At 49.8% G+C, this 27,540-nt stretch overlaps 1 long non-coding RNA gene across 1 annotated transcript; it reads right to left on the bottom strand.

The window, feature by feature from the left end:
* Positions 1 to 524: 524 nt before the first annotated feature.
* On the bottom strand, positions 525 to 27,540 carry LOC127192374 (uncharacterized). Its single transcript, XR_007830943.1, has 3 exons — positions 27,269 to 27,540; positions 14,701 to 14,848; positions 525 to 645 (listed from the first exon to the last, which is right to left on the bottom strand). It is a non-coding gene; the product is annotated as an uncharacterized LOC127192374 (long non-coding RNA).

Raw genomic sequence — 27,540 nt, 5'->3', positions numbered from 1 at the left:
AAGAAGAGGATTTGGGGTGCACATGATCAAGATACAGTGTGTACATATGCAAAACTGTCAAAGAACAAACAAATATATTCTTTTAAATGGTAGGAGTCGAGGGCACAATGAGATTCACCTTGAGAAAGGAAGGAAATGCAGACACTCACATTCTTAGCCTCTGAGTTAGTGTCTAGCAAGAGCCCACGTTGCCCTCCACACCTTCTGCTCCCCTCTCGTTTTACTGAGGTGTCCTGGGGTTTGTTGTCTATTCAAGGTCGCCAGCTAACCTGTTGTAGTTGACAATGAGCACAATGCACTTTCATCCTAAGCCTGAACAGCAGAGTGACAGCAATGGCAGCCCCAAGGCAGGAGACACAGCTTGGGAACCTTGAAATTTGCTTCTGCGGGAAGCTACAGTTCTGGTGATGGCCACTTGGGGGCGCCCATGCCAAGGCAGAAGGTACTGGAAGGCGACACTACAACTCCCTCACATACACATAACCCCATAGTCTCCCTACACACACACACACACACACACACACACACACACACACACACACACACACACACACACACACACACACACACGCCATTTCCCACCTGAGGCAGTTCTCCAAGGAAGGTCCACGTCAGACCAGAAGCCTCTATTCAGCTACAGGTTTGCTGTGAAAGAACAGATGTGCAGAAGAGATCATTTTAGGGGCCTTCAGCTCAGACAACCTTTTTCTGAGATGTTTTGCACGATTCTATTGCTTTTCATTTCATCTCTTTGTGTCTTTTATTTATTTGTTTTAAAACATTTATATTTTTAACTATGAAGGGGCATTATCGGGGTGGGGGGCATAATGTAACATGTGTGCAGGTGCCTGTAGGCCAGAAGAAAGCATCAGATCCCCTGTAATGGGAGTTACATAGGCAGTGTGAGCCACCTACTGAGACATCTCTCTTGATCTTTGCTGATATATCTCCCTACCCCGAGAGAGGGTGTCTCTGTGTAGCCTTGGCTGTCCTGGAACTCACTCTATAGACCAGGCTGGCCTTGAACTCACAGAGATCCGCCTGCCTGTGCCTCCCCGAATGCTAGAATTACAGGTGTGTGCCACTGAGTCTGTCTTTGCTGGTGCCTATTAAAGGGAAACATTTTGATTTTTTGACAAGGTGATCTCCAAACTGAGATGTGAAGGTGCAGGAGTTAGCACTGTGCAGTAGGGAACGGTGGGCAGAGGGGACCATATTGACAATGACCCATGGAGGAGACTGAATGTAGCATTTTTAAGGAGTTAAAATAAACAGTGGCATCTAGCAAGTGAGATGAAGCACTGGTTTGCCTATCAATCCATTCAAGATGGATCTGGGGCTGGTGAGATGGTTTTGGAGCTGAGGGACCTTGCTGTTCTCTGAGAGGACCCACACAGAAGCTCACAACCACGTGTAATTGTAGTTCCAGGAGTTTGGACCGCTTCTTCTGGCTTCCATGTGCACCAGGCACACATGTGTTGCACAGATACACATGCAGGCAAAACACACATACACAGAAATTACACACACACACACACACACACACACACACACACACACCACACGTGAGGTGAATCTACTTTATCAAAAGCCTACTCTTGCCAAGCGCCAAGCAGACCCTGGAGGTACAAACATGGCATCCTCCTCAGGGAATTCATAGCCTTTAGGCTTTGCAGAGAGGACTACTGTTGGCCTAGGGATAGGAAGACCCTCAGCTATGAGGTCCCAGCATAAGCTTAGAGTTGGGGGTGGGGGTTCCACCCAGCAATCTGGTTTCAGCTCTGTCTGGCTTCTGGCCTGCAGGGCAGGTGCAGGAGTGAAAGGGAGAATAGTTTACCTCTCCCACCTTGCCACCCAAGCTCTCAGGCAGCAGGCAGAGGCAATGAGGAGGCTGTTGCCATGGAAACCTAAAGCAGCACCCAACCTCTCTCCATATACCATTCTGTCCTAGACCTGCATTCTTACTTCATTTCATAATAACCCCAAAAGGCAATGCCCCATGGGATGTGGTTCTAAGCTAGCCCTGGAGAGGGATGCAGAAAGCCGAAGGGTTAGCTCTCTGGAGATCCAAGCACGAGCCCAGTTAAGGATGAAGCTGGGTGTGGAGACCGACTCACGCCTCTAATCTCAGCACTGGGGAGTCAGAGGCAGGTGGATCTCTGAGATTTCTAGGCCAGCCTGGTCTACAGAGTGAGTTCCAGGACAGCCAGGGCTACACAGAGAAACCCTGTCTCGGAAAACAAAGCAACCAACCAACCAACAGAAAAATGAAGCTTGGAGCCTGAGGACCCTAGAGATGCCCATAGCCGCGACATAGGGAGCATCCTTAGAGTAGCAAGTATCAAGGAACATGACTCTTTGGACGCTAACTTCACAGTGCAGGGCAAAGAACTGTTCAAGGGAGTGGACAGAACTTAGCTATCTGAAGCCAGAACATTTCATACATCTAAATTAAACTCCAGATCTGTCCTAGTGACCACCGATGGTACCCTAGCTCCCTGGGCCTCAGATCCAGCACATGGCACGGGCATAACAGCAGCCTCCCGGGGTTACTGTGATAATGAAGGAAGATGGTTCACACATTCCCCTGTACAGTGCTGAGAACCACATCAGCCCTCAGGATTACCTGGTGTCGCCATCTTCATTCTATCAGCTCATCTGAGATGGTACTGAGGGGTCCCCACTGGACCACCCTTAGCCTCCTCCATGCCACCCACTCTATTTGGAGACAGGAAGGAGGAGAGACGTGGAGGAAGAGGAGGGTCCGCTATCCCTTAAAACTTGCCGTCATTGTCAGCCATTGTCTCTGCTCTTTCCATGAACAAAAACCAAATTACAACCTTTGGTTTGGGCCAAAGAGAGGCAGGAGAAGTGACGAGAATGCTGGCCTGTGAGGCAGGTCCCCTCCATGGTCGTAACTTTGCCTGATGAGAGAGAGAATAGTTCCATCCTGCCCGTACTCCCCTATCTTGCCTTCCATTGTCAAAAGCAGGATGTGCTGTTTTTCTGGGTCTTCTAATTCTGAGCCATCATCAGGCAGCTCAAGAACAGTGTCAAAAAGCACTAGCTTTGCCTTTGGCTTCACCCTCCATTCCTCTCTCCCTCCCAGGCATCCAGACCCACTGCTGCCCTAACAAACCAGGTCAGCCTCTCTGCTCTCCACTTTCAGATGATCCAGGACATTGGGAGGCAAGTCTCAGGAGTGATCCCAGAATTAAGATGGTCTGGGGGAGGAGGGGAGGCTGGAGAGATGGCTAAGTGGTTAAGAGCACTTGCTGCCCTACCAGAGATCTAGAGTTCAGATCCCAGCATGCATGTTGAGCATCCTGACAACTGTCTGTAACTCCAGGGGATCCAGCGCCCTCTTCTGGCCTCCATGGGCCCTCCAACTCATGTGCACATACTCATACACAGGTACACAGAAGTATATATAATTAGAAGTAAAAAATCGATCTTTATTTATTTATTTTTGAAGATGGTCTAAGGAGTTCTGTGGAGGGGCCAACTTATTGATTGCTAGCAGTTATGAGCATTAGCTCTGGACTAGTGACTTCCATTTAAGCAATGCTTCATTTAACCCTCACAAGGACCCCAGGGCACCAGAACTAGCCATCCTGGGAACAAAAAACAACAAAACCTAGCGAGCGTAAAGAAGTCAACCAAAGCCATGGGCTTAGTAAGTGGCAGAGCTGGCCCTCCAGCCTGAGTGTTTCCTTACCCTCCACTGGCTAGCAGTACTGACAAAAATGGCAGAAGGTGATGACCTTGCACAAGTCCCAGTCCAAGGATAAAGCCTTTCTATACTTTCTGGGTGGTGCAGTGTCATGGCAGACAGAAGCAGGGGTCGGAGCTGGGCTCTGCAGCCATCCAGCTGTGCTTCCCAGCACTAGTCACTATCCACCTTCCCATGAATGAATGAATCAGCAGCAACCAGCTCATAAGGCCAGCATTTAGGGTTAGATGAGAATCATTGTGGCCACAAGTCAGGAGAAGTGGAAAGCAAACACACACACACCAACACACACAACACACCCACACACACTGGCACCACCCATCAGGGTGCTCCTGCCTGCCCCCACCACCCAACCTTGCTCTTTTTTTTTTTTTTTTTTTTTTTTTTTTTTTGGTTTTTCGAGGCAGGGTTTCTCTGTGTAGCCTTGGCTGTCCTGGACTCGCTTTGTAGACCAGGCTGGCCTCGAACTCACAGTGAGCCGCCTGCCTCTGCCTCTCCCAAGTGCTGGGATTAAAGGCGTGCTCTACCACGCTCGGCAACCTTGTTCTTTTCCATGATTATTACCTTTTGCTAATAAGAGGAAAGATTATCCCCCGGTAGTAGGATGTAAAAAACAAAAAACAAATGAGTTTGGGGCTGTGTAATTCCTCCTACCTCCTCTTGTCTTTGGACCTCCTCTTCCTCCGCCCCCCCCTTCCAGGAAGTCAGCTCAGTGGCTTAGGCTTGCTCTCATTCTAGTGAGAGCAGAACAGGTAGGGGAGTCACAGGAACTAGGGACTCTGCTTCATAGGCCTGTACACCTGCCTTGTCAGCTGGTCATAAATCTTGCCCCTACTTAAGCCGGTCCCTGCTCCAAACTGTCCTCCATCTCCCAGGATGCTATCACCAAGGACGGTGTGTTCGACATACAATGGGATGAAACTGAGTCTCCTGCAGGCTCAGGTGCTTACCTAAGCCTGGGAATGGGGGGATTTGAGGGGAGACCCTGGGTCTTCTGGCACCCCATTCAGGACTCTCAGTGGCTTCTTAGTCTTGTCGATGGGGCTAGGGGCTTTGACTCACCTGGAAGGTGTTTGGAGAACACCAGGGGTCTCCAGACACCCCTGGGTTTTTGTTGTTGTTGTTTTTTTTGATTTTTTGCTTGTTTTTGATACAGGATTTTTCTATGTGGGCCTGGCTGTCCTGGAACTCATCGTTCTGTAGACCAGTGTGGCCTCAAACTCAGAGATCTACCTTGCCTTTACCCTCCCAAGAGATACATTAAAAGCGAGTGTCACCAACCACCCAGATGCCACCTTACCTTCTTAAAGTTCCATTTTCTTTCCTACAAAGCGGTGCTCACTGTCTGCCCTGACGGGTCCAGGGCGATTATGAATGCTACCTAAGAAGACGGTGCACAGTTTTTATAAACTGTGGGAGCCACAGGTGTTGGTTGCTATCTTTGCTATCCAGTTCCAAAGACTGAGGTCAGAGTCTCAGAGGCTCCTGAGTATAGGGTGAGAGGACCTGAGGGTACCAGTTTGCCAAGCAGGGGAGCTATGTGAGCCGTAGGACCAGGTAGAACTCAGAACCGGACAGCACCAGGCAGCCAGGCTGGTTCTGTGGCAGTTTTCTCTCTACCAGAGTTCCTGGCACGGCCACCGTTCGCTCACTGATGCCCCTTGTACCATAATAAGCATGGCAGTTGACGGTTAATGAGAAGTTCTCCATGCTAAGCTTGGTGTCAAGTCTTTTTAATGCACTGTCTAGGTTAACACGTATTAGATTGAGTGTTGGATGCTGTAAGTGGCTCTCAGCCACCACACACGGCTCCTTCCTGTACTCCTTTCTATGTTGAATAAGGTGGGAACTTGTCTTCCTTAGGCTGGGTTGTGTTCCTTGGGGAAGAGGGACGGGGGCGCTTTGAAAGGGATTCAGTGCCAGGCTTTGCCTCCTGAGGAGTATAGAGAAAAGCAAGTGTCACAAATGATAAGAAAGTTCCTGATCCTAGGTTGCCAGGACAGATGGAAGGCCAGTGGCTCCAGGCACATCCCTCCTGACTGTGTGAGGTGTGCTTTGTCTGTTGGACCAGCTCTGCTCTTCTGAGCACCCAGAATCTACCATCTCAGTCATCTGGAAAGCATAGAATTCCTAGTATTAAATCCTTGTTTAGATTTAATGCACATGCACATTTAAAAAAATGAATTCTGAAAATTCTTAAGAGCATTTTTATCTCCTGCACAAAGACCAGCTAAATTCTGTTGTCATCTTGTAAAGAGGAGTCTTGAGCCTAAAGAGCCTGAGAGCCTCTCTAGGTCAGGGAGCTAATGGCAGCAGAGCGGGAGATGAGCCCCAAGGGAAGAGCTTGTCAGCCCCCTCTGAATCATGCTGCAATGAGCCACACTCAAGACAAAACAGCACTGGGGGAAAAAAAAGAAAGAAAGAAACAGGCTCAAGACAGAAGTTAATGGAGAAAGGAAAGCTATGCTGGGATCAGACTCCAGGCTTGAGTGGGTGTGGCTTCAGACAGAGAGGGGGAAGGCAAAGGCAGGGACTTGTGTTACAGGAGCCTAAGCGCAAGGCTTGGTGCTCCGTTCTACAGGCAGATAAACTGAGGCTAAGTACTAGCCCACAGCCACAAAAGCCTGTGGCAGAGGGGGAGATGCAGTACCCACTCTAGTCAAGGCTACAAACTAAGTGAACTGATGTCCTACCCACCTCACTCTGGGGCCCTGCAGAGGTGCCTCTCCTTGCCAGGGAGGTTCTCTCCTATGTCCTCAGACTCTTGTCACTCACCAACCCAGGGGGCCAACGCTTTCTGTCACAGTGAGCCACCAAGGCGGTGCCCAAGTTGGAAGGGCAAGATGTGAAGCAGTTGTGGGGGTTACCACAGACACCAGCCCTCCAAAGGCTGGAAAACAGCTGGGAGTGACAACCTGTTTGTGTGTGTGCGCACACACACACAAATATGTATATGTATCCGTATAAGTATATTTATACATTAAGAACAACAGATGTACTGATGTTCTAAAACTATAGGGTCTTGGTTTTTGTTTTGTAACTTAAGGAATAAGAAACAACAACAAAGCCTTAACACTGTACCACACACTTTAAGAGGTCTTTAAATCTTTTCTGGTTAAAAAAAAAAAAAAAAAAAAAAAACTAAATGAGCATGCCCTCTTGTATACAGTATTTTGAAGAGAAGCCTTGGGTTTTTCTAGGCACAGGCACGGTTGGCTTTCCTTCATCAAACCCTTTGTGGTCCCCTCAAGCACTCTACCTCTGCCAGCTCTATCTGTAATTTGCCAATGAGGAAAGGGTCTCTGTGCAGGCTCCTGGTGGCTCTGGGCAGCTTTCCACTCAGGAAGATCAAATCTGGTCCAGCCACCACCTCTCTCTTCCACCAGGAGCCCCTCTTAATATGCCTTGGTTCTTACAGATAGATGGCCCCTGCTCTCAAAGCCCTTGGTCCTCAGGCACTCCATCTGCATCAAGAATGCCCTGTTGGGAGTCAGATCAACTCTGTGCCCTCAGGCTGCCTTTCTGGGGGCTCCCATGTCCCATCTACCAGCCACCCCCCGCAGCATTCATCCTGCCCTGAGTTCTCTCCCATGTAGTGCTAAGAAGAATGAAGCGCGTCCTTTCTCTCTCCATGCTTATTCCAGGAAAGGCTTGAGACAGATCCTGCTAAAAGGCTGTTACAGAGTGAGAGAAATCTGCCACAGACAAGGGCCACTGAGTCCAGTCAGAAGTGTGTAGGGGGTTTCCTGAGCAAGGTGGTGAGGGAATCTTGTAAAAGGGCATTAAGTTGCTTTCTTTGCTCTGTCAACAAGTGGCCACTATGCTACGGATGGTTCTGTGTCTGTAGAACACTCTGGCTTCTTTTTGATGAACTTTCCTCATTGTCATCCACTGTCCCCCAGATCCTCTCTTCAATTGTCTAACTGTGGAATCCTTTCCCCCCTCCAAACTCCCAGGATCTTGGCATATCCTAGTCTCTCTGCCTAGATGCCCCTCCCCCACACACTACTAAGTCAATTTGCCACGAACCTCAGTTCAAATATTACTTCTTGTGGGGCAGGGAATCAGGTGATACCCCCATCCCCATGCCCATACCTCATGGCACCTTAGAAGGCAGACACAGTGCAGCATGTAATTATGGGTCCCTAGAGCTGGCTTCCTTGGGTCCAACCCTAGCCTCTGCTATGTATTAGGCTCATAACTTTAAGTAGGTTTCTTAACTGCTGTGTTCCTCGGTTTCCTTACTTATAAAAATGAACGCTCCATTGTGCAGCTGTGAGGACTAAGGGACTGAGTGAACCACTCACACACTGCTCAGCACATTTGATGACGCGTGATTTGCTGTGTTGGGACCTAGCATACTGTGTGATCCCTTACAAGCTGACCTTGCACATGACTGGCTACCCCAGGGAACAGCCTGAGACCCCTTATTGCTCATTCATTTCTCTGTTGTCCAGGTAGGGCTGGATGCTTTGCAAACATTTGTTGACAGTGAGAAAGTGGGGAAGCATGGAAGAGGGACTTGGTTAGCCTTGTGATATCACAGCTGGTGGCCACTGTCACCACAGGCTTCCCACCTCTGGCTAGGCAGCTCCTGCCTACCCTTATCCTCTGAGACTTGGCTGGAACCTGTTCTTGGAGGTTTCTGTCTTGATTTAGAGAAAGAGGAATTCGGCACACCTCCCATCTGAGGGCGGTAGAGCAAATGCATTCACCACTGGGCGAAGCTGAGCCTCCAGCACAGCCCTGAGTTATCCCTGTAATTCTCATCTCCATGGCAACAAGTCTGGACCACACTTTCAGCCAGCAAGACTGGGCAGCTGCTTCATTCCTCATCAGTGGGGGGTGAGGGGTGTGATGACTCCAGGGTGTGGCTCTCTCAGCCTTTACCTCATTAATTCTTCAGCATGAGTCCAGAGGAGGACGGTTGGGTGGGAGGACGGGAACAAGAGGGAATCACATACCTGCAGTGAAATAGGGCCCCATCCTAGAGTCAGCCTCCTGCTATGGAGGGATAAAGGCTGCCAGCAGAGAGGTGCCCACAGCAACCAGGTAAGATACTATTAGTAACACTCCACTCCACCTCCTTTCGTTGCCAAGATGAGCTCTGATCATCCAAGACTCTACAGCCGAAGGCAGAATGAACTCCTAGTGTCACTCAGACCCAGCCAGGGGGTTTCAACCCACTGGTATCTGTACAGAGCTTGCCTTAGAGACACCTGATCTGTGCCACACTGAGTGAGAAATTGAGGTGTAAAGACCAGCCACATGTGGCAGGACGGTTAGTAAGCACACAAGTCAGGTGAGGGGAGCCTGGACCCACCCTCTCATAAGTAGGCTTTCAGGTTTGACGGAAGCAGCAGCACAAGAGGCTCACTGGTCAGTATCCTCGTCACTGTTTGAAGGCAATATGAGGCACACATTGAGTCACTACAGGTTCTAGAACGGCAGGTCTGGGAGTCAGTGTCTCCAACAAGTCCCCACGGTGGTGCCAATATTTTAAGATTTGTCCTGTGGAGGGAAAGGGCATAGAAAGAGGAGGAAGGTCGTCCTGCAGCCCCAAAGCTGAACCTAGACACTGGAGTAGACAGCCTGGCAGAGTCAGTCTAGTTCCCTCAGCCACACTATCTCTGTCTGTCTGTCTGTCTGCCTGCCTGCCTGTCTGTCTGTCTCTTTCTCTCTCAGCTGCACAGTTTCCATTCACAGAGTCGTTGATTCAGCCCAGCCCAGCCCAGACTTGGCTCCTGAACTTAAGAAGCCTATAGTTCAGGCTTGCAGTCCCCTCCCCCCCACCCCCACCAAAAGGATATGGGATAAAGGAATTGTGAGGTGTGAGAATCACAGGAAGGAGCTCTGAGTCTCCCAGGTATCCAGAAGGGATGCACACAGGCAGGCCCAGGCAAAGGTGGGCCCTTAAATATGGACACTTTGTCTCCCAGGAGTTGATGGCTTGCTAGCCACCAGGCACTCTGCTCAGATTCTACAAGCACAGGCATTTTAAACTAGCCCCAACAACTAAAGACAAGATCCCTGCTACCATACAAGCTCTTAAGGGCAGCCACATGCCCTTAAGGGCATAAAGGCCTCCAACCATGGCATGACACTCCAAGGCACAAAAGCTGAGAGGGAGGCAGGGGAGGGAGGCAGTTGTGGGTCCAGATTGTGATCAGGCTCCCTGGGGAGCGCAAGTCCCTGGATGGAAGCATGCCACCCTCAGAAGAAGAAGGGCGAGGGTGAAGCCAGTCCCTGGGCTCCGGCTCCATCTGTCTAAATAGGCCAGAAGCCGTGCTGACTGCCTGGGGGGTAGCGGGGGGGGGCGGGGGGAGTAGTGGGGGGGGCTCTCAGAGCAGCTGCCTGCTAAAAGCAAGCTGCTCCAGCTATGGGTGGTGGAAGCCAGATGGTTGAAGATGCTGGTCTAGTTTACACAACCTCACGGGGCCCAGGGAGCATCAGAGAGTCAAGAACTCATGACGATCCCGATCCTGAGAAGTGCATGTGCAGTACCTCACATGCGCAGTACCCCACATGCACAGTTTTAAGGCTATATAAAGACCTAGTGATAAAGTCAGCCCTGGAGGGAGGCAGAGCCAAGTGGCTGAGGGCTACAGCTCTTAAAGCCTCCAGGAATTATGCTCACACCCACACCTTAGTTGTTGTGTCCCCATACTGCCCTGAGGGGAAGGTGGGGAGGTCACTTACATCACCTAGAGATAAGCCCCAGGTCAGGGGCCAAGCGCCTGGCTTTGCTTTTCCTTGGCTCGAGGCTCAGAAAAAAACTACTCAGATCCAAAGATGGAACCAGAGAAAATTCAATGTGCCTAAAGCTAGAGGCATTCTAATTAAGCTCAAACAAATACCAGCCTGGATTGCTGAAGGAATTAGTAGCTATTTCTGGAGAAGAGAGACCTATCCTTCTGCCTGTGACAATTTGAGCAAAACAGTGATTTCCTCCTCTCCTTTTTGTCTTCCTTTTGTCTGTTCAAATTTCTCTTCTGCCTTTGGTATCCAAGTGGACCAAAGGCTCACCCTGTTTTACCGGGGCCTTTAAGCACACAGTTCAGCCAGTGTTTACTGTGCCAACACCTGCTGGAGGCAAAAGAGCCTAGGCCAAGGTCTCAGCATGCGCCCAGGTGGCAGATCAGACAGGAATTCCAGGCAAAGGCAGGACAAAGCAAGGCATATGCCCGAAGTTATGGTCTCGAGGACCATAGGGGCAGGAAGGATTTCTGGAGGTGACATTTGGAAGCAGAGATCCTACGCTGATAGAGACCAGTAGAGAGAGGGAAAAAAATAGGAGGAGGAGGGAAGTGGGGAATAAGACATTCAAAAAATAGTAGTCTTGGCTACAGAGGCAGAGAAGAGGCAAACTGGCCAGGCCACAAGGTCCTAAGACAGCCTGGATGGCTTGTGCATCTTGATGTAGGTAGTGGGGAGCCATGGAAATAATGGAGAAAAGATATGGCATTGTCTGGGCTAGGATTAATGGGGTTTCTAGATCTTTCTCCTGTCCTAAAGCCTTGATTTGGAGTTTTGATACCCACCAAGGACTCCCAAGGGAGGCAGTTTGGCTCTCAATGATAACATTTTTGGTTAGATCTGCCCTGGTGATCCTATTTTTAAAAGTTATTTATTATAATTTTTAAATTTTTTTTAAAGTTTTTTTGACACAGGGATTCTCTGTGTAGCCCTAGGTGTCCTAGACTCGCTTTGTAGACCAGGCTGGCCTTGAACTCACAAAGATCCACCTGTCTCTGCCTCCCAAGTGCTGGGATTAAAGGCATGTGCTACCACACCCAGCTTGTAATTTAAAAATTTTTTAAATTATATATTTTTAAAATTACGTACAGGTGTGTATGTCTGTGTGTGACTGTTAAGCATCTCTTCAGCCCCCAGTTTAACGACACAGCTCTGAGGCATTCCTGAGACCCCTTTTCTTTCTCAGGGTTTTTGTTAATTTGCTTGTTTGTGTCTGTATTACCCTTTTTTTTCCTCCTCTTAACATACTCCAACTAGAAATTACATTGCTTTGGCAGGCCTCGTGGTATGCTCCCATAAATCCCAGTACTTGGGAAGCTGAGGCAGGAGCATTGATACAATTTTGAGGCTAGCCTGGGCTACTAAGTGAGACCCTGTCTCTAAAAGAGTAAGAATCAATAATACAAAACCCAACAGAGTTTAAGCGGCATGTCAAATGCCCTGCCCTCCTCCAGCAGAGCTAAGACCTGAAAGGTCCGAATAGCTTACATGCTTCTGACCTCAGCGCCCAGCCTAGAGCCTACACCCCAAGCATAAGTATCTTGTTGTTGAGTTGATTAAAGAAGGAAGCAGTAGGCTTGGTCGGCTCCCTTTCTGGCACTACACCCTCACTTCCTGGGGCTTGGCAGTGCCTGAGCCTCCTGGTGGAAAAAATCTCAGAGAAAATCAGACAGAACTGTGTCACTCTTCCCTCCTTGCCTCTCACCCTGCCAGGAATCTTGGAAGCTTTGGACTGATCCTCCTTCGCCCCCGTCTAATCACCACTGTCGTCTGTCAGCTTGGAGTGGAGCCCGTAGCCTGCAAGACACGCTGCACCTTGGGAAAGTGAGCGGGCTGCTGGACACAGCACTGAGAAGAATAGCTTTGAAACGAAGCCGGCCCTACGCAAGGGTGCCTCCTGGCTGCCCCACTGTGGCCTCTAACCTCTGTAAGGGGAGCTATTCTCTCCGTCTAACAGATGGACAAATAAGGACTTAGAGAAGTTTGTGGTTGTGGCCAACCAACAGCTCTGCACCTAAAAGGAACTTGGTTTTGAATGCAGCCTCTCTTCCGTGGGATGCAGGATAAACGGGATGGCGTGCTCTGTCCAGGGTGCTGATCCTAGGAACTCGCTGCCAACCTCCAGCAGCCCAGAGCTATGGGAGCCAAGGACAATGACTTCATGTCTGCTGCCTGGCCTGAACTTGCAAGGGTGTTGCAGTCCCTGCCTACTTTGGGCAGTGGCCAGCTGTCCACTCTGATGTGGACAGGGCTGGAGTCTAGAACGGGACTACTGCACTTGCAGTCTCACGGCCCCAGATGAAACCAGAGCCACCCTTATCCAGTGCACCCTGCAGCCAGTATGCAGCTGTGCTCACATCAGGGCTGTGGTTAAGAGGGAGAATTTGAAATAAACCTTCAATCTGAGGTCGGCGTATGGGTGGCTACACTCACACCGTTGAGGGTGAAAAATGCTCTATCTCAATAGACAGTATTGTTTCCTTATAATGTATGACATAAATAAGATACATTGTTTCTTCTCTCAAGACCCCCAAGAGCAGGCCATTAAACAGGCCATCATCATTAAACAGGCCACAGGGAGCCATGGATGACTGACTGTAGACCCCGGGAATAAGATGGCTACTCAGTGCTTTAGGAAAGTTAATCAAGCGCAGAGTGTGGCTGGGAAAAAACAGGCTTCTGTGATGAACAGAGCTGATGTTACACCCACTTGCTGAATGATAGATGCCTTTTCAAGCACTTTACAGGTATTAAGCTGTTTAATCCCCAGTGACCTCGGGTGTCTACTCTTTCCCCGATTTTACAGCGTGAGGTAGGCAGAGATGGTAAGGTTGGCAGGTGGCCAGAGTCCTGAGCTTCGAACAAGGGTCACAGCTGCTTTCCACAGCCACCTAGGTGGGGTGGGGGGGGAAGCAGGGTGGGACAGTGAGGTCTGAGAGGGACAGAAGTAAGTGATGCCCACAGCCAAGGCCACCTGCCCTGGAGGGCTCTCCCGGGAAAAGAATAGGAAGTCAAAAGGGCTACAGGAACACTGAGCACTTTGCACAGAAGAAGAACTAGATCTAAGGTGTCCTTAATGGATAACAACAACTGCAACACTCTTGGCCAGCATCCCGTACCGGACAACATCTTCTCCATGAAAGAGAGGCCCTCAGGGGAGGGGAGGACCTTACCCTATTACAGCTTCCAAGCTCAGCCTCAAGGGCTGTGTCATCCTTTCTCCAAGATTCAAACAGCGTAGGGTTTTCACTCCTGAGATGCGAAGAATGGCTCCTCTAGATGCTCGCCTGGCTCTTAACACACTCTACCTTAGGATGTGGGATGAAGGAGTGTTAGCTGGTCAAGGTGGCCAGATATGGTAAAGGAGAGGAAGCGTACCCAGGACAGAAGCTGGGCTGAGGCCAGGAGGAAGGAGACAGCTGAAACAGAGAACTTCCTGTGCGGTGTGGACGGGATTACACCTGATTCCTCTGAGAGACTCAGTAGCAACATCTGGAGTCTCTATTGATGCTAAGTGATGCTCCAGACGTAAAACAGGGTTGAGTCGGATTAGTTCAGTGAAGATCCCTTCCAGCCCCTGCAGTCTGGAGATACTATCTGTCATAATCCCTTCCAGAAGAAAGATTTCCCAGAGTCTGGGAGTGCTCAGAAAAGCATTGCCTGGCTATGTCCTGAGCCTGCTCCTCATACCAGCGCAGTTAGGCAGGACCCTCCCACAGGGGTCCCAGCTAGGAGCTCAGCCTGGGGCCTTGCCAATGAAGCAAGGACAAGCTACTTACAGCTCTCAAGTTTTCCTCAAGCCTCTGGAACCTGAGCCACCCGAGAGGGTGCCCCATGCACCCTGGTCCCTGCTGGTCCCTCCAGTCAGGCCGTGGCTAAAGGGGATCATGGAGCTGGGTGGTGGTGGCACACGCCTTTAATCCCAGCATTCAGGAGGCAGAGGCAGGTGGATCGCTGTGAGTTCAAAGCTAGCCTGGTCTACAAAGTGAGTCCAGGACAGCCAAGGCTACACAGAGAAGAGAAACCCTGTCTTGAAACGCCCCCCCCCCTGAAAAAAAAAAAAGAAAGAGGTTTATGGAAGCAAGTGCTGACTTTTCCCAAGTGCTGACTGACACACCACGGGCTACAGGACAACCCTATGGCCACATTTCCCAAGATTGTGAGGGAGAACTCGTGTTAGGACCATGGGATGGTGGGGCAGGGGCACCTACCTGGAGCAGCAAGTGTCGGTGAGAGTTCAGGCTGAAAGGCTAGGTCCTCAGGCCTTCCTGTTCTCGACCAGGAAGAGGGAAGAGGTGCTTCCAAGTCACCCTGCAGCGTTCACCAGTTCTTGACTACAAAAGTGGTTCCTTCAAAGCTCTGTGGCACAGGGACAAGGGAACACTCTCAGGATAGGCAGGCAGGGATCCCAGTCCTCAGGAAACAGCTCCTCCCCCAAGATCAAGCTGGCCAGGCCCCTCCTCAGCTCAATATGCTTGTCAGCATCTTCCCAGTTGGCCAACCTGAGGAGCTCTTCTGGTAAGACAAAGGGCCCCTCCCCTTGGAGGCCAATGGGTGCTCAACACATGGCCTGGGTGAGCCATTCCAGAGATCCAGGACAAGAGAAAGGACAGAGGTGGAGCACCCATACTGGGGTTTCAGGCCAATCTAGTTCTGTCCCCTGGTGAGCTGAAGCTCCCTGCTTTCTTTCGTTATGATGGGGAACTTCAACCTGGGTGTAGAGTTAAAGCCAGCAGTGCTGAGATGAAGGGAGGTCACACAAGGGCCCCAGTCTTCTCTTCCTTCCGAGTCATCTGAGGAGACTTTGCTGAAGTGCCTGTTGAAGGGCCCTCACCTGGCCCACTTTCCAGGAAGGTACCTACAGATCTGCATGTCCACATTTTTACAGGAAGTAACACTCACTGGGTGAGCGCCACCTGGGCAAGGGCAGACAAGCCCAAGGGATGAGGCTCTTGTTACTCACACAACATGCTCAGCTCCTTTTCTAAAAGCTACATCAGGGAGCCCAACGTCTGCCGAGACTAGCCGGCAACCCTGGGTAGCTTGTGTGACATATCTCTAGGTTTTATTTTCCTCGGGGACAAAAATGACAGGAGGGACAATGTGTCCTACGGACCCTCTCAGATCTGGCATTGGCAATAAAAGAAGAGATGAGCCCACAGAAAAGGGAACTTAAGATGGGAAGTCAGAGCACTTGCCCAGCATGCCCAAGGTCCTGAGTCTGATCCCCAGCATTGTCAAAAAAGAAAAAGAAGAAAGCTCCGGCGAGGCATCTTAAACAGTTTCCTCCTTTTGCAAGTGATTTCTCCCAAAATATTCTTTTTAAATTCTGAAAACAGCACACTATGGGAAAAATCCACTCAAGGTAATTACCCAATGGAAATAGAGCTGGGCATGCTGCCCTTGCCATCCCAGGGCTCTGTCACATTTCTGGACATAAAGATGGTTAATGGTCCTGTTGCAGTTTTCTTTAAGTCCTCCCAAACATGGATGAATGCACACATCCCTGCGTCGCCATGTTCCCGCCACTCATTAACACATCTCTGCATCCAACATCTTCACTTTTCAATAGTGTGTCCCAAGCCCGACACCTCTCAAGATTCTAACCTTGTCGCTGGGTACTTAGGTAGTCCTTCATCCTTTCTGTGACCGTCTCTGGCCTTGAACCCACTGCGCAGAACAGGCTGGCCTAGAACCAGCCATCTTCCTATTCCAGCCCCTCAGGTGCTAGGATTACAGAGGCTGCGTGCATCCATAATTGGCTTGTTTCTCTATTTTTTTTTTTTTTTTGGTGCAGTAAGCTGCAATAAGCATTTCTGGGGCTAGCTCTGGACAACCCTAGGCTGAAGGGTATGCGGCTCTTAAAGACTACATGGAACATATTCACCTTTAAAAAAACATTTTCAACGTGCCTTTTATCAATTATTTTAACTAGCACACTTGAACATGCTTTATGATGACTCTTTTAGGCACACCATTTGTATCTGGCTCATTCTTGTCCCCTGTCAAACTCTTCAACCTCAGCAATATGAGTTGAAAATCCATAACTTCTCAGTTCAGAACTCTCCATTGCCATCAGGGCAGATAATTCTTTCTCTCTATCCCTGGTTTCATTCCCACCTCCTCTGTCTCTGTCTCTCTCTGTCTGTGTCTCTCTCTCTGTCTCTGTCTCTCTCTGTCTCTGTCTCTCTGTCTCTGTCTCTCTGTTTCTCCCCCCATCTCTCTCCCTCTCTCTCCTCTCTCCCTCTCTCCTCTCTCTCTCTCCTCTCTTCCTCTCTCTCCTCTCTCCCTCTCTCTCTCTCTCCCTCTCTCTCTCCCTCTCTCTCTCTCCCTCTCTCTCTCCCTCTCTCCTCTCTCCCTCTCTCTCCTCTCTCTCTCTCTCCTCTCTCCCTCTCTCTCTCTCTCTCCTCTCTCCCTCTCTCTCCTCCCCCTCTCTCCTTCCCCTCTCTCTCCTCCCCTCTCTCTCCTCTCTCTCTCTCCCTCTCTCTCTTCTCTCTCCCTCTCTTTGTCCTCTCTCCCCTTCTCCCTCTCTCTCTCCCTCCCTCTCTCTCCTCCACCCTCTCTCTCCTCCCCCTCTCTCTCCTCTCCCTCTCTTTGTCCTCTCTCCCTCCCTCCCTCTCTCTCTCTCCTCTCCCCCGCCCTTGCTCTCTCCCTCCCTCCCTCTCCTCATTCCACCCCGTCAGCTCCTGAATACATATTTCTCAAGCACTATGGAACATTCTCTAGCACTGATTTCATCATGTTTCAGGTAAAGAGTGTAGAACAATGTTGGGAACGTACACCTCCACACATAAGCACAAATGCTTATGTGTACACATACATGTGCACACACACACACACACACATTAAAACCAAAGACACTTATCCCTTTGTATCAAATGTCCTTTAGGCCCTGTGCTGGGTGTGGTGGTGTATGATAAGCCCAGCACTCAGGAGGTAAAGGCAGGAGGATCAGGGGTTCAAGGTCATCATGGGCTATGTAGTGAGTGAGCCTGGGCTATGGGAAATCCTGTCTTAAAATATCAAGACTAGAGGCTAGAGAGGCAGCTGCAGTTAAGAGTACTTGTTGCTCTTGCAGAGCCCCTGGGTTTGGTTCCCAGCACCCATGTGGTGGTTCACAATCACCTGTAACTCAAGTTCCCAGGCACCCCTACCCTATTCTGACCTCCGTGGGCACCAGGTATGCAGCCAGGCACACACAGACAAGCAGGCAAAACACTCAGATACAAAAAAAATAAAATAAATTTAAAAAAATCAAGATGGGGCTGGAGAGATGGCTCAGTAGTTAAAAGCACAGGCTGCTCTTCCAAAGGTCCAGAGTTCAGTTCCCAGCAACTACATGGTGGCTCTCAACTGTCTATAATGGGATCTGATGCCCTCTTCTGGAGCACAGGTGCACATGCAGAGTGCTCATACATAAAATATAAATAAATTAAAAATTAAAATTTTTATCAATAATAAGTAAATAAAAAACAATATTACAGGCTAGGCTGTGGTGGCACACGCCTTTAATCTCAGCACTCAGGAGGCAGAGGCAGGCAGATCTCTGAGTCTGAGGACAGCCTGGTTTACAGAGCAAATTTCAAGACAACCAAGGCTACACAGAGAAACCCTGTTTTTAAAAAACAAAAACAAAAAACAAACAACCCCCCAATATTGATTTCATGATTCTATTTATTAGTGTACACATTTTATATCAATGCTCACAGATGAAAACTCATTTTGCTGTTCAATTATGAATTATGGATGTGTGCCACACACCAGCTGTCCTGTGCTTTGTTATCAGCGTGACACTAGCTTCACAGAATGACCTGGGATCTTTCCTTCCCTAAGATCTGGTATGGTTGGTGGTACTTAAATAACATTGACATTGCCAGACCCTTGAAGACTCGACAGACACTGACTAAAGTTGGCTGTTTTAGGGTTTGTTTTTGTTTTTTTGTTTTTTTTTTTGTTTTGTTTTGTTTTGAGGACTTGATTCCTTGCATAGTTATTAGGGTTTTTTTGGGGGGGGTGGTTCCAGCTCTTCTGAGTCCAACTGATTATTTGCACTTTTCCAGAAAGCCATTGTTTCAGCCAGCGTTCAAATGGATTTTGCACATGGCTGAATCTGAGAATTCTCCGAGAGCTCTATTTTCTCTGTATTGATGGCTATTTACTTATTTTAGTGTGGGGCTTCACCTATTTGCTTCACTGCTTCCCTAGCCCTCCTTAGGTTAGCTAGACTTTAAAGACTATCCAAGTAGGGATGGAGAGATTGCTCGGTGACTAAGAATGTGTATAGCTCTCTCGCAAGCCCTGAGCTGGGTTCCCAGCACCCGTATCAGGTGATTCGCAGCTGCCTACAACTCTAGCTCCAGAGGAAGCTGGTAGTTTTGGACTTGACAGATACTGTATGCATGTGCATTTACCTCCCCCCACACATGCATAATTAAAAATAATAAAAATAGACAGGCGAATGGTGGTGCACACCTTTAATTCCAGCACTCGGGAGGCAGAGGCAGGTGGATCTCTATGAGTTTGAGGCTAGCCTGGTCTACAGAGTGAGTTCAAGTATATCCAGGGCTATATATAGAAGCCCTGTCTCAAAAAATGCCAAAACAACAACAACAATAATAACAACTACCACCACTAATAATAATAATAACAACAACAACAACAACAAATCGTTGAAATAAATGAATAAGTAACAAAATCACAGAATAATGCTTCTCTCAGGTCCCTCTTTGCTGTGCACACAGCCCAAACACAAAAACACTGAAATCACAGAGGAAATAGGAAGGTGCTGGGGGAAGGGCTGCTTCATAACAGGAGTCATTCAACAAACATTTCAATGCCTCCTGCACCTCTCTATCACCTGGCCCGGGACACTCGCTCTGTACTTCTTTTCCCTAGCTCTCTGCACTGGTTAAACCTGCCATCCCCCACTCTTCCTTCAGCACTCAGTGGTCACCTCATCCAGGACCCTACCCGGCCTCTCAGGGAGGGGTTGATGCCTTTCCTTTGAGGAAAAAAATAAATTTGAACACTAAAGAGATTAAAAATAATAAAGCCAATCTAATTAACAAATATTAGCATCCTATAATTTTCCCTTCAGGTCTCGTGTGAGTGTATGTGTGCTTGTGCATGCGTGAATGTGCACATTTGTGTGTGTGTGTGTGTGTGTGTGTGTGTGCGTGTGTGTGTGTGTGTGCGTGTGTGGAAAACAATGTGTTCCTGATGAACCAGAAATCTTTCCACTGAATTCTCAGTTCCACTCCCCAAAGACCACCACAGAGCTGCACTCTATAGGTTCTGCAGTTTACCCATCTCTGCTAATCATATAAGCTTATCACTTTATTGTCCTTATATTGTCACTAATGGTATTGTTCTGCAATATCCTTTCGCAAAAGTTTTTAGACTTATTCAAGGCAACACAGGATATATGCATACTGTATATATGTGTGGGTATATCAGTATTATTATTATTATTATTATTATTATTGGTTTTTCGAAACAGAGTCTCTCTGTGTAGCCTTGGCTGTCCTGGACTCGCTTTGTAGACCAGGCTGGCCTCGAAGTGACAGCGATCTGCCTGCCTCTGCCTCCCAAGTGCTGGGATTAAAGGCGTGCACAACCATGCCGGCTCAGGTATATCAGTCTTATCAAGTTATAATTTACAGAAAATTAAATTCCCAGCTGGCTGTGGTGGCATACACCTGTAAACCTTGGCATTTGGGAAATGGAGGCAGAAGTATCAAGAATTCAAAGGCATTTTCTGCCTGGTGAGTTTGAAATCAGCCTGGCTACCTGAAGCCCTGTCTCAAAAAAAAAAAAAAAAAATCAAAACAAAACAAAAACTTCAAACCAGAGTGAGTGATGGTGCATATTTATAGTCCCAGCCCTCAGGAGGCTGAGGCAGGAGGATTGCTGCAGACCAACCAGAGCTACATAGCAAGACCTTGTCTCAAAAAGTCTGTAGTGGATATAAGCATGTTTTTGTTCTGATCTCAAGTGTGGGATGTGAAACAGACTTGTGTGAGGATGTGCAGTGTTTTTGTGCTGAAAACAGACTTGTGAGAGAACACGTGATGTTTGCCCACTGGAAGAGGAACCACCTCTTGTCGGGGCATGGTCTTTACCAACTGATAAACATCCTAGTAAGGCCTCTGAGAGGACATATATATATATATGCCCAAAATAAGAGGCAGGGCTTTTTGGTCTTGGCTGCTCATCACACCACTTCAAGGTACTCCTAGAGAGAACCGCTCCAGCGAATGCTTTGAGATTCCGGGTTCCAGCTGCTGCTCCAGGCTCCAGAGGCTGCAGTTGCAGTCACTTTTGTTGAATTGCTGGTTTGCTGTTTTAACGGGTCTGTTGAAATCCTGCCGACTACGCCAGTGGAATCGCTCCAAGGAACTAAGTCTAAAAATGTCTACTTCTCCTGTTTCTATCAACTTCTTTTCTCTCCGATCTAGGGTAGGCGGGTTGGAAAGGAGGTATAAGCCTTAAAGAACCCAAAATGAAGTAGGTTTGAAAAAACTCAAAGCCTACAAAGTCAAAATACAATAAAATAGTAAATAAGTAAGATATATAGCCCCGCCCTGCCCCGCCCCCCCCCGCCCCCCCCCCCCCCCGCTTGTATGAACTAGCAGGCATCTGAGCTTTGGCGGTCCCTTCCGTTACTGTCAGGTTCGAAGCGACGGAGGCCAAGACCTATTTTTTGCATTTCAGGTGTTGCTGGCCTAGATATCCTGGAGACTATCAGCTTCTGCACAGGCATGAGTGTCTCTAGGTCATTGCACAGCCAGACGTGCAACCATCCGTCATAAAACACAGGCAGCCACATCGCCACACGTCCATGTCAGAACATCCCATCCCCCGCATCCTATATTACCGTTGTTGTGGAATATAAATATTATTTATCATTTCCTTCCTTCCCCACGAGTTACCAGGGGACGTGTGTGTGTGTGTGTGTGTGTGTGTGTGTGTGTGTGTGTGTGTGTGTGTCCTGACACTGGCTGCCAGAGAACACTGAGTGAATAAAGAGATTAGCTCACTGTCTAGCAAGAGAGGCTCAGTGTGCAAGGCATTTGAGACCTCTTCTACCCGAGGTCCATGAAGGGTTTCGTGGAGGAGGTGGCAGGTTCATTGCATTTTAAACGACGGGAAAAGAAACAGATGAGAATGGAGATGGGTCTGGGGTAGTCTTGGGACATGAGTCAGAAAGTGATCTCTTCTTTCTAGACTCCACTTGGCCAAAGTCATACTTCTTAGCTGAGCTAGGAGTGGAGGACGAGAAAACCTGGCTGTGTCGGCCATGGCGGCACACAACCTTAATCCCAGTACTTGGGAGACAGAGACAGACAAGATCACTGTGAGTTCCAGGGCAGCCTGGTCTACACAGTGAAATCTGGTCCCAAAAAAAGGAGGGAAAGGAAGAAAATGAGGGTGATGGGGAAGAAAAGCTGGAGGTATATTGTGGAAACTTCAAGATCAGTCGTCTCCTCTTCTCATACATGGAGCGGGATCCTCTGTGTGTGAAGACACGGTGTTTGAGGAGTTGCTCTGACTCTGGGTAAGTGCTCAGGGGAAGTTTCTGGGGCCTGTGAGGAAGGCTCAGCGCAGAGGTAGGTTCAAAACGTACTTATCTAGGAAGGAGGCAGAGTCACTTAACATGCCTAAGTTTTCCAGGCCTGGTCTGAAAGCTGGCTTTCTACAACTTGGGAAAAGACCAGGGCTGTCCTGGCTTTCTTTCCTAGACCCACTGGAGGGCCATGGGATAGGGGTCCTCCTCACCTGCCCCTCTCAGGCTAGGGTTACTGTCCACAGGGCCAGGAAGAGCTGCTGTGGGTAGGAGCAAAGTCTAAGTGTCCACCTTCTGCACACATGGGGGTGAGGCAGGAATCCTATCCTTCCATTTCCTCTGCTCTTGTGACAGGAACTGTCCTTCAGCTGCCCCAGTTCTGGGCACCCTGCCCAGAGTGGAGGGGATGGGGACAAACCAGCAACTTTCATTTCCAAGTCCTTGGGTCTTAAGCAGCTTCAGCAAAGCCAACAGTAGCGCTATAGAGGTAAGCGCTGGACATGCCTGCTTGCTGGAGATAGATCCCTGTATGGAGGAGACAGACCCCTGTATGCTGGAGTTTGACCCCTGTATGCTGGAGACAGACCCCTGGATGCTGGAGTCAGACCCCTGGATGCTGGAGTCAGACCACTAGATGCTGGAGTCAGACCCCTGAATGCTGGAGTTAGAGCCCTGCATGCTGGAGAAAGACCTCTGTATTCTGGAGTCAGACCCCTAGATGCTGGAGTCAGACCCCTGCATGCTGGAGTCAGACCCCTGCATGCTGGAGACAGATCCCTGTATGCTGGAGAAAGACCTCTGTATGCTGGAGAAAGACCTCTGTATGGATGACCCCCTTCTCGTGGACCTTCAAAGACCTGACACTCTTCTGAAGGGAACTGTTCAAGTCTAATGGTGCCTTGAAGAATATCCATGGCTGGCCAATCGTCACTGGGCATTTCGTGGTGCCAACAAAGCGTGGCCCTGTGATCCCAAAGGTCCCTAGTGGGTTGGTAGATCAGAAGCAAAAGACAAGAAGACAGAAAGGGGACACCAACCACCACACAGTCACTTCCCTGTCCATTCCCCTCCATCTTTCTGAGGGTTACATACAGGATTTCCCAGCACAGCAAACAAAGACTCACCTCATGGAAAAGAATAAGCAGGTAATGACGTGGATGGAAACCTAGCTCCACACAACCTCCAGACCCTGTGTCGCATGTGACGACTCTTCCACACTCGGGTCCTACCACACATACCCCCTCAGGGCTTTGCGTGCATGCCCAGCTATTCTTTGCAGCATTTTTATGCTATGGTCAACTGTCACTTGGGCATCTGAGGCTATACCAGTCCCATGATCAATAACCCAACCACCTCCTTGGTTGGCCACAGGATCGTGCTGCTCCACTAAATCTCCAAAGACCTTAGAGTCCCTTGCTTTAGAAGCAGGGCATGACCTGAGCCCAGCGTTCATCTGGCCGGGCACAATCCCGAAGACTCAGCCACAGTGTGAAGGCTACTCTTCAGGGCCACCTCCCTTGGCTGGGCTACTTAAGAAGGGGACAGCTTGGCTTCCCATTGGAAGCTGGCAAAGTCTTTCTGTCTCTGACCCTCTAAGGACACCAGAGGCCCTGACTCGGCAGGAAGGAAGGCAGAGAGGTGTGCCATTGCTCATCCACTTAGTCCAGTAGCTCACCTCTTGTAGGGACCGGTATAAGACAGCAGATGGAAGGGTGAGGAAAATGTAAGCTATGATCCTAGAACATACGGGTCCTGCACTTCTGTTTCCCCAAGAAAACCACTGATGGCCAAAGGAAGCAGGAAGTGGTAATGGGGAGCCCCCTCCACCCTTTGCCTGGCTTGGCATGTCTCAGTCCCAGCCTTAGAGATGCTGAGAAGGAAGACGGAAGCTTGGATGCATAGCCTGCTCTAGAAGCACAGCTGGTGCAGCTCTGGCCTCAGGAGTTTCCCTCAGTTGGCCCTGAGAAATCCAGAGAGCTCTAGAACAAAACCTCCTCTTCCATGCAAAGCCCACACGGCCATCCTGGGGCCCCAGGCTCTCACCTTTGATCCCACTCTGACCCTGCCAATTCGTGGGCCAGAAGGTAGAGTTCTGGGTGTATATTCATGGCAGGGAGCAAGTAAGCTGTTCAAAGCCCAGCTCTTCCAAGAGAAGGGGAGGAGAGAGTGCTGGGCCAGCAGGCAAGCTGGGACACTAAAAGCTGATCGAGCATTCCGTGGCTCAGCACTTCCCCTCAGAGCTTTCATTACAGCCCCTCTCAGGGAAAGCCTGCCCCGTGGCCTGCGTGCCGCGTGCCTTCCCGCAGCCTGGGCATCGCAAAGAGATCCTGGCACTTCCTGATCATTATCTCTATGGTTCTGCATCCAGCTGCCTCCCAGATAGGGCCTTAGCAGAGAGTCTGTGGGGTCAGTGGGTTCACAGGAGGATACCAGCTCTGTGGAGAGGCCCTTAGACATCATCACTGGGTGGCAACGCTGTTAAATACATTAAATATTAGTCAGCTGAGGAAGGTGGAAAAGAAGTCCTCAAAGGTCAGAATAAGCCAGGTATGGTGGCATATGCCTGTAATCCCAGCACTTGGGAGGCAGACGCTGGCAGATTGCTGTGGGTTCAAGGCCAACCTGGTCTACAAAGTGAGCCCAGGCCAGTCAAGGCTACACAGAGAAACCTTGTCTCAAAAAGCAAAAACAAAACAAACAACAACAACAAAAAGGCCAGAATACAACTGGAGGTGGGCCCAAGGGACCAGTCTAAGACTAGAAGAGACCTTAGACTGGCTATGGAGAAAGGGGACATCTTCCAGAGAGGAAATGGCCATAGTTCCTCCATCGAGGCAGGAAACAGATGGCTTCCATGTAGGCCAGAGTCTCCCAGAATAATACTCCCTTTCTGGAATACATCCTTGACTCGTTTTCAAAGCCCTCCCACCCATCTGGAGAAGGTACGTAGACATCCAGCTGTCAGGTAAGGTAGGTAACTCAGGGTCGAGTGCCAGCAAATAGTGGTTCTTGGTCAAAAACAGTCCCTCGGTCTCTAGGCCTGATCCTCCTTGCATGACCTGGAGGTAAGGCGGGGACCTTCTGAAGCCTGACCTTTCATGGCTAGGCTCAGAGAGACATATCACCAGCTTCCTAGATTGTGCACAGTGGTCCTTCTCCCAAAGAAGGGCCCCAGTGGAGATATAGGTGGGCGGGGCCTCCTCCCTGACTCTTTCTATTGTCAACTCACAAGCAGCTAGCTCTAACACAGTTTTCTAGAGAGTCCATCCTTTCCTTCAGGTCCTCCACAGAGAAATCCCGTGACCATCAAGCAGTGAAAGGTATGTTCCCCCCCCCCCCCCCGCGGAGCCCAGCTTCAGGGACTCTGTTCCGGAGGGTGCCTCTGGAAAGCAACGAGGTCCATAGTAACAACCTTCCACTTGGCAGAGGGCTTGGTCAGAACCCCTTGTCCTGTTGGGCTCTCAGAAAGACAGCAGCTCCCTTTGTCTATAGTTCATAACTGTGTTCTCCTGCAGCTACATAGGCAGGAGAGACATCTGTCTTTGGCTCTGATGGGTCCACAGGACAGTGTAACCCTGTGGGGGACATGCTGGCAAGGTAACCAAGTGACTTCAGCTCCCTCCTCCAAGCTACTTCCTTACTGGGTAACTAGCAAATATTCCTTGAAGGAGAAGAACATGGAGCATTTGCTCCTATCATCCCTACCTGTCAGGGGACATTCACGTATTCAAGTCCGAGGGCTGGGGTGGTTGGAGGGGGGTGGAGAGGAGTGGGGGGGGGGGGGGGAGGAGAAGCAAGAATAAGGCCTCTTCAGTCTGTCCTGAGATGTGCAGGTGAGAGATGTTGAGCAGCCCACTGCTCCAAGAAGGATGACTGATTCTGGTTCTAAAATACCATTGCTTGCTCTCTGCCTCAGTTACCTTCCAAGAAAAAGACATTTGCCCCCGGGGAGAAGGAGGACCAGACAGCTTGAGAAGTTCAACTACGATGGCAGCCGATCAGAGTCCACTTTTTCTCGGGACACCAGTCAGAGAGGACAAGAGTAAGTCGGGAAGCTATGATGAGGCATTCCCAGAAGACAATTCCATCACCCTTCTGGAACAAGTACCACAGCCTCAGGAACAAAGAGTCTGTCTCTTTGTTCCCCTCGGCACCCTCTCACCCCCTTGGAACTTTCCCTTGGACCTCCACCAAGGCCTGCACATGATACTACCTCTGCCACGAAAAGCCAGTTCTCACGACTTTCCTGAACCCACAGAACTGACCCTTCACCCCTTCAACAACAGCCCACGTGGGCAATTTGCTACTGTCCACACCTCTGGCTCCCCAAGCCTGCTGAAGTTCTAACTCCCTGTATCCTCTGGGATGGGGAGAAGGAGACACTGGGTGAGGATCCAACCCAGAGGGTATCAGGAATCCAGAGAACAAGACTTGTTCCTGTAACTCCAGAGTGGGTGTGAATTATGTCTGGGAGGCCAGCTCTGTGGACCTAACCAAGTGACTTCAGTCTAATCAAAGAACCCCTAGACCTCAGTTTCCCCGGGGGTTCTTCATCCAAACCCAAAGTTTCTTTCTTTCTTTCAAGTTGAGATTAGAGGCAGATTCTGTCTTTGAAAACATACACAGAAAGGTGGCACCCTCCGCCCCCAGGACCCTGCGGCCTTGAAACTCAGGCTGCCCAGGCTAGAACTGGACCCACACACAACCCATCGGTGATGCTCTGGTTACAGAAACGGTGGTGTAGATCGCCTCCTCCCAGCCCAGCGCGTGGGCAGCAGAGCCCAGGGGAGTCCCTGGATGGATGGGGTGGGGTACCCTAAGAGGAACTCTAACCTACTTAGACAAGAGGCAAGGACCCCCAGCCAAGCCTCCCGCCCACCTCCACCCTGGCGCGCCCGATGAAGACAGATCTCTTAAGCCAAGGCCCTTCCTAGTGGGCGGCTTGAAGGAAGGTACATGGCGAAGACAGCCAATGTGCTCCGCATGTGGCGCAGTCTCCCTTACTCCCATCCTTTAAGTCCAGTCCCTGGTCGCTGAAAGCTCTCAAGCAAGCTATCCTTCCCCGCCCCCTCCCTGGTCCAAGACCCGGATTCACGTTCTATTTCCCGGCAGCGACAGTCCCCATGCTCACCGCATCTGCTCCCACACGGCCGCTACCAGCCCCAAGCGAGGAGCTCAGGCTGCAAGGATCAGTGACGGGGGAATCACTCTACCTGAAAGGCGACTGCCGGTGGGTCCTCCTCCTCCTTTTTTCCGCGGCCTGGTAAAGCCAGCTCCACCTGGCAAGGGACTATCAGCAAATTCCCCTCTGCATCACAGCGGGAGCGGCATCCCGGCTCCTCCCAGTAGGAGTCAACCTTGGCCCCGCCCAACGCTGCTCTGACCTGTGGGGGAACCCGGGCTAGATTACCATAAACAGAGAAGAAGGCTCTGCCCTGGAAATCCTGTAGCTATCAGAAACCATGGCCATCCGAATGCACAAGGC

The sequence above is a fragment of the Acomys russatus genome, chromosome 1, assembly GCF_903995435.1.
Source record: "Acomys russatus chromosome 1, mAcoRus1.1, whole genome shotgun sequence".
NCBI lineage: Eukaryota > Metazoa > Chordata > Mammalia > Rodentia > Muridae > Acomys > Acomys russatus.
Note: the sequence above shows the minus strand (reverse complement) of the source record. Positions and strands in the feature narration are given on the sequence as shown.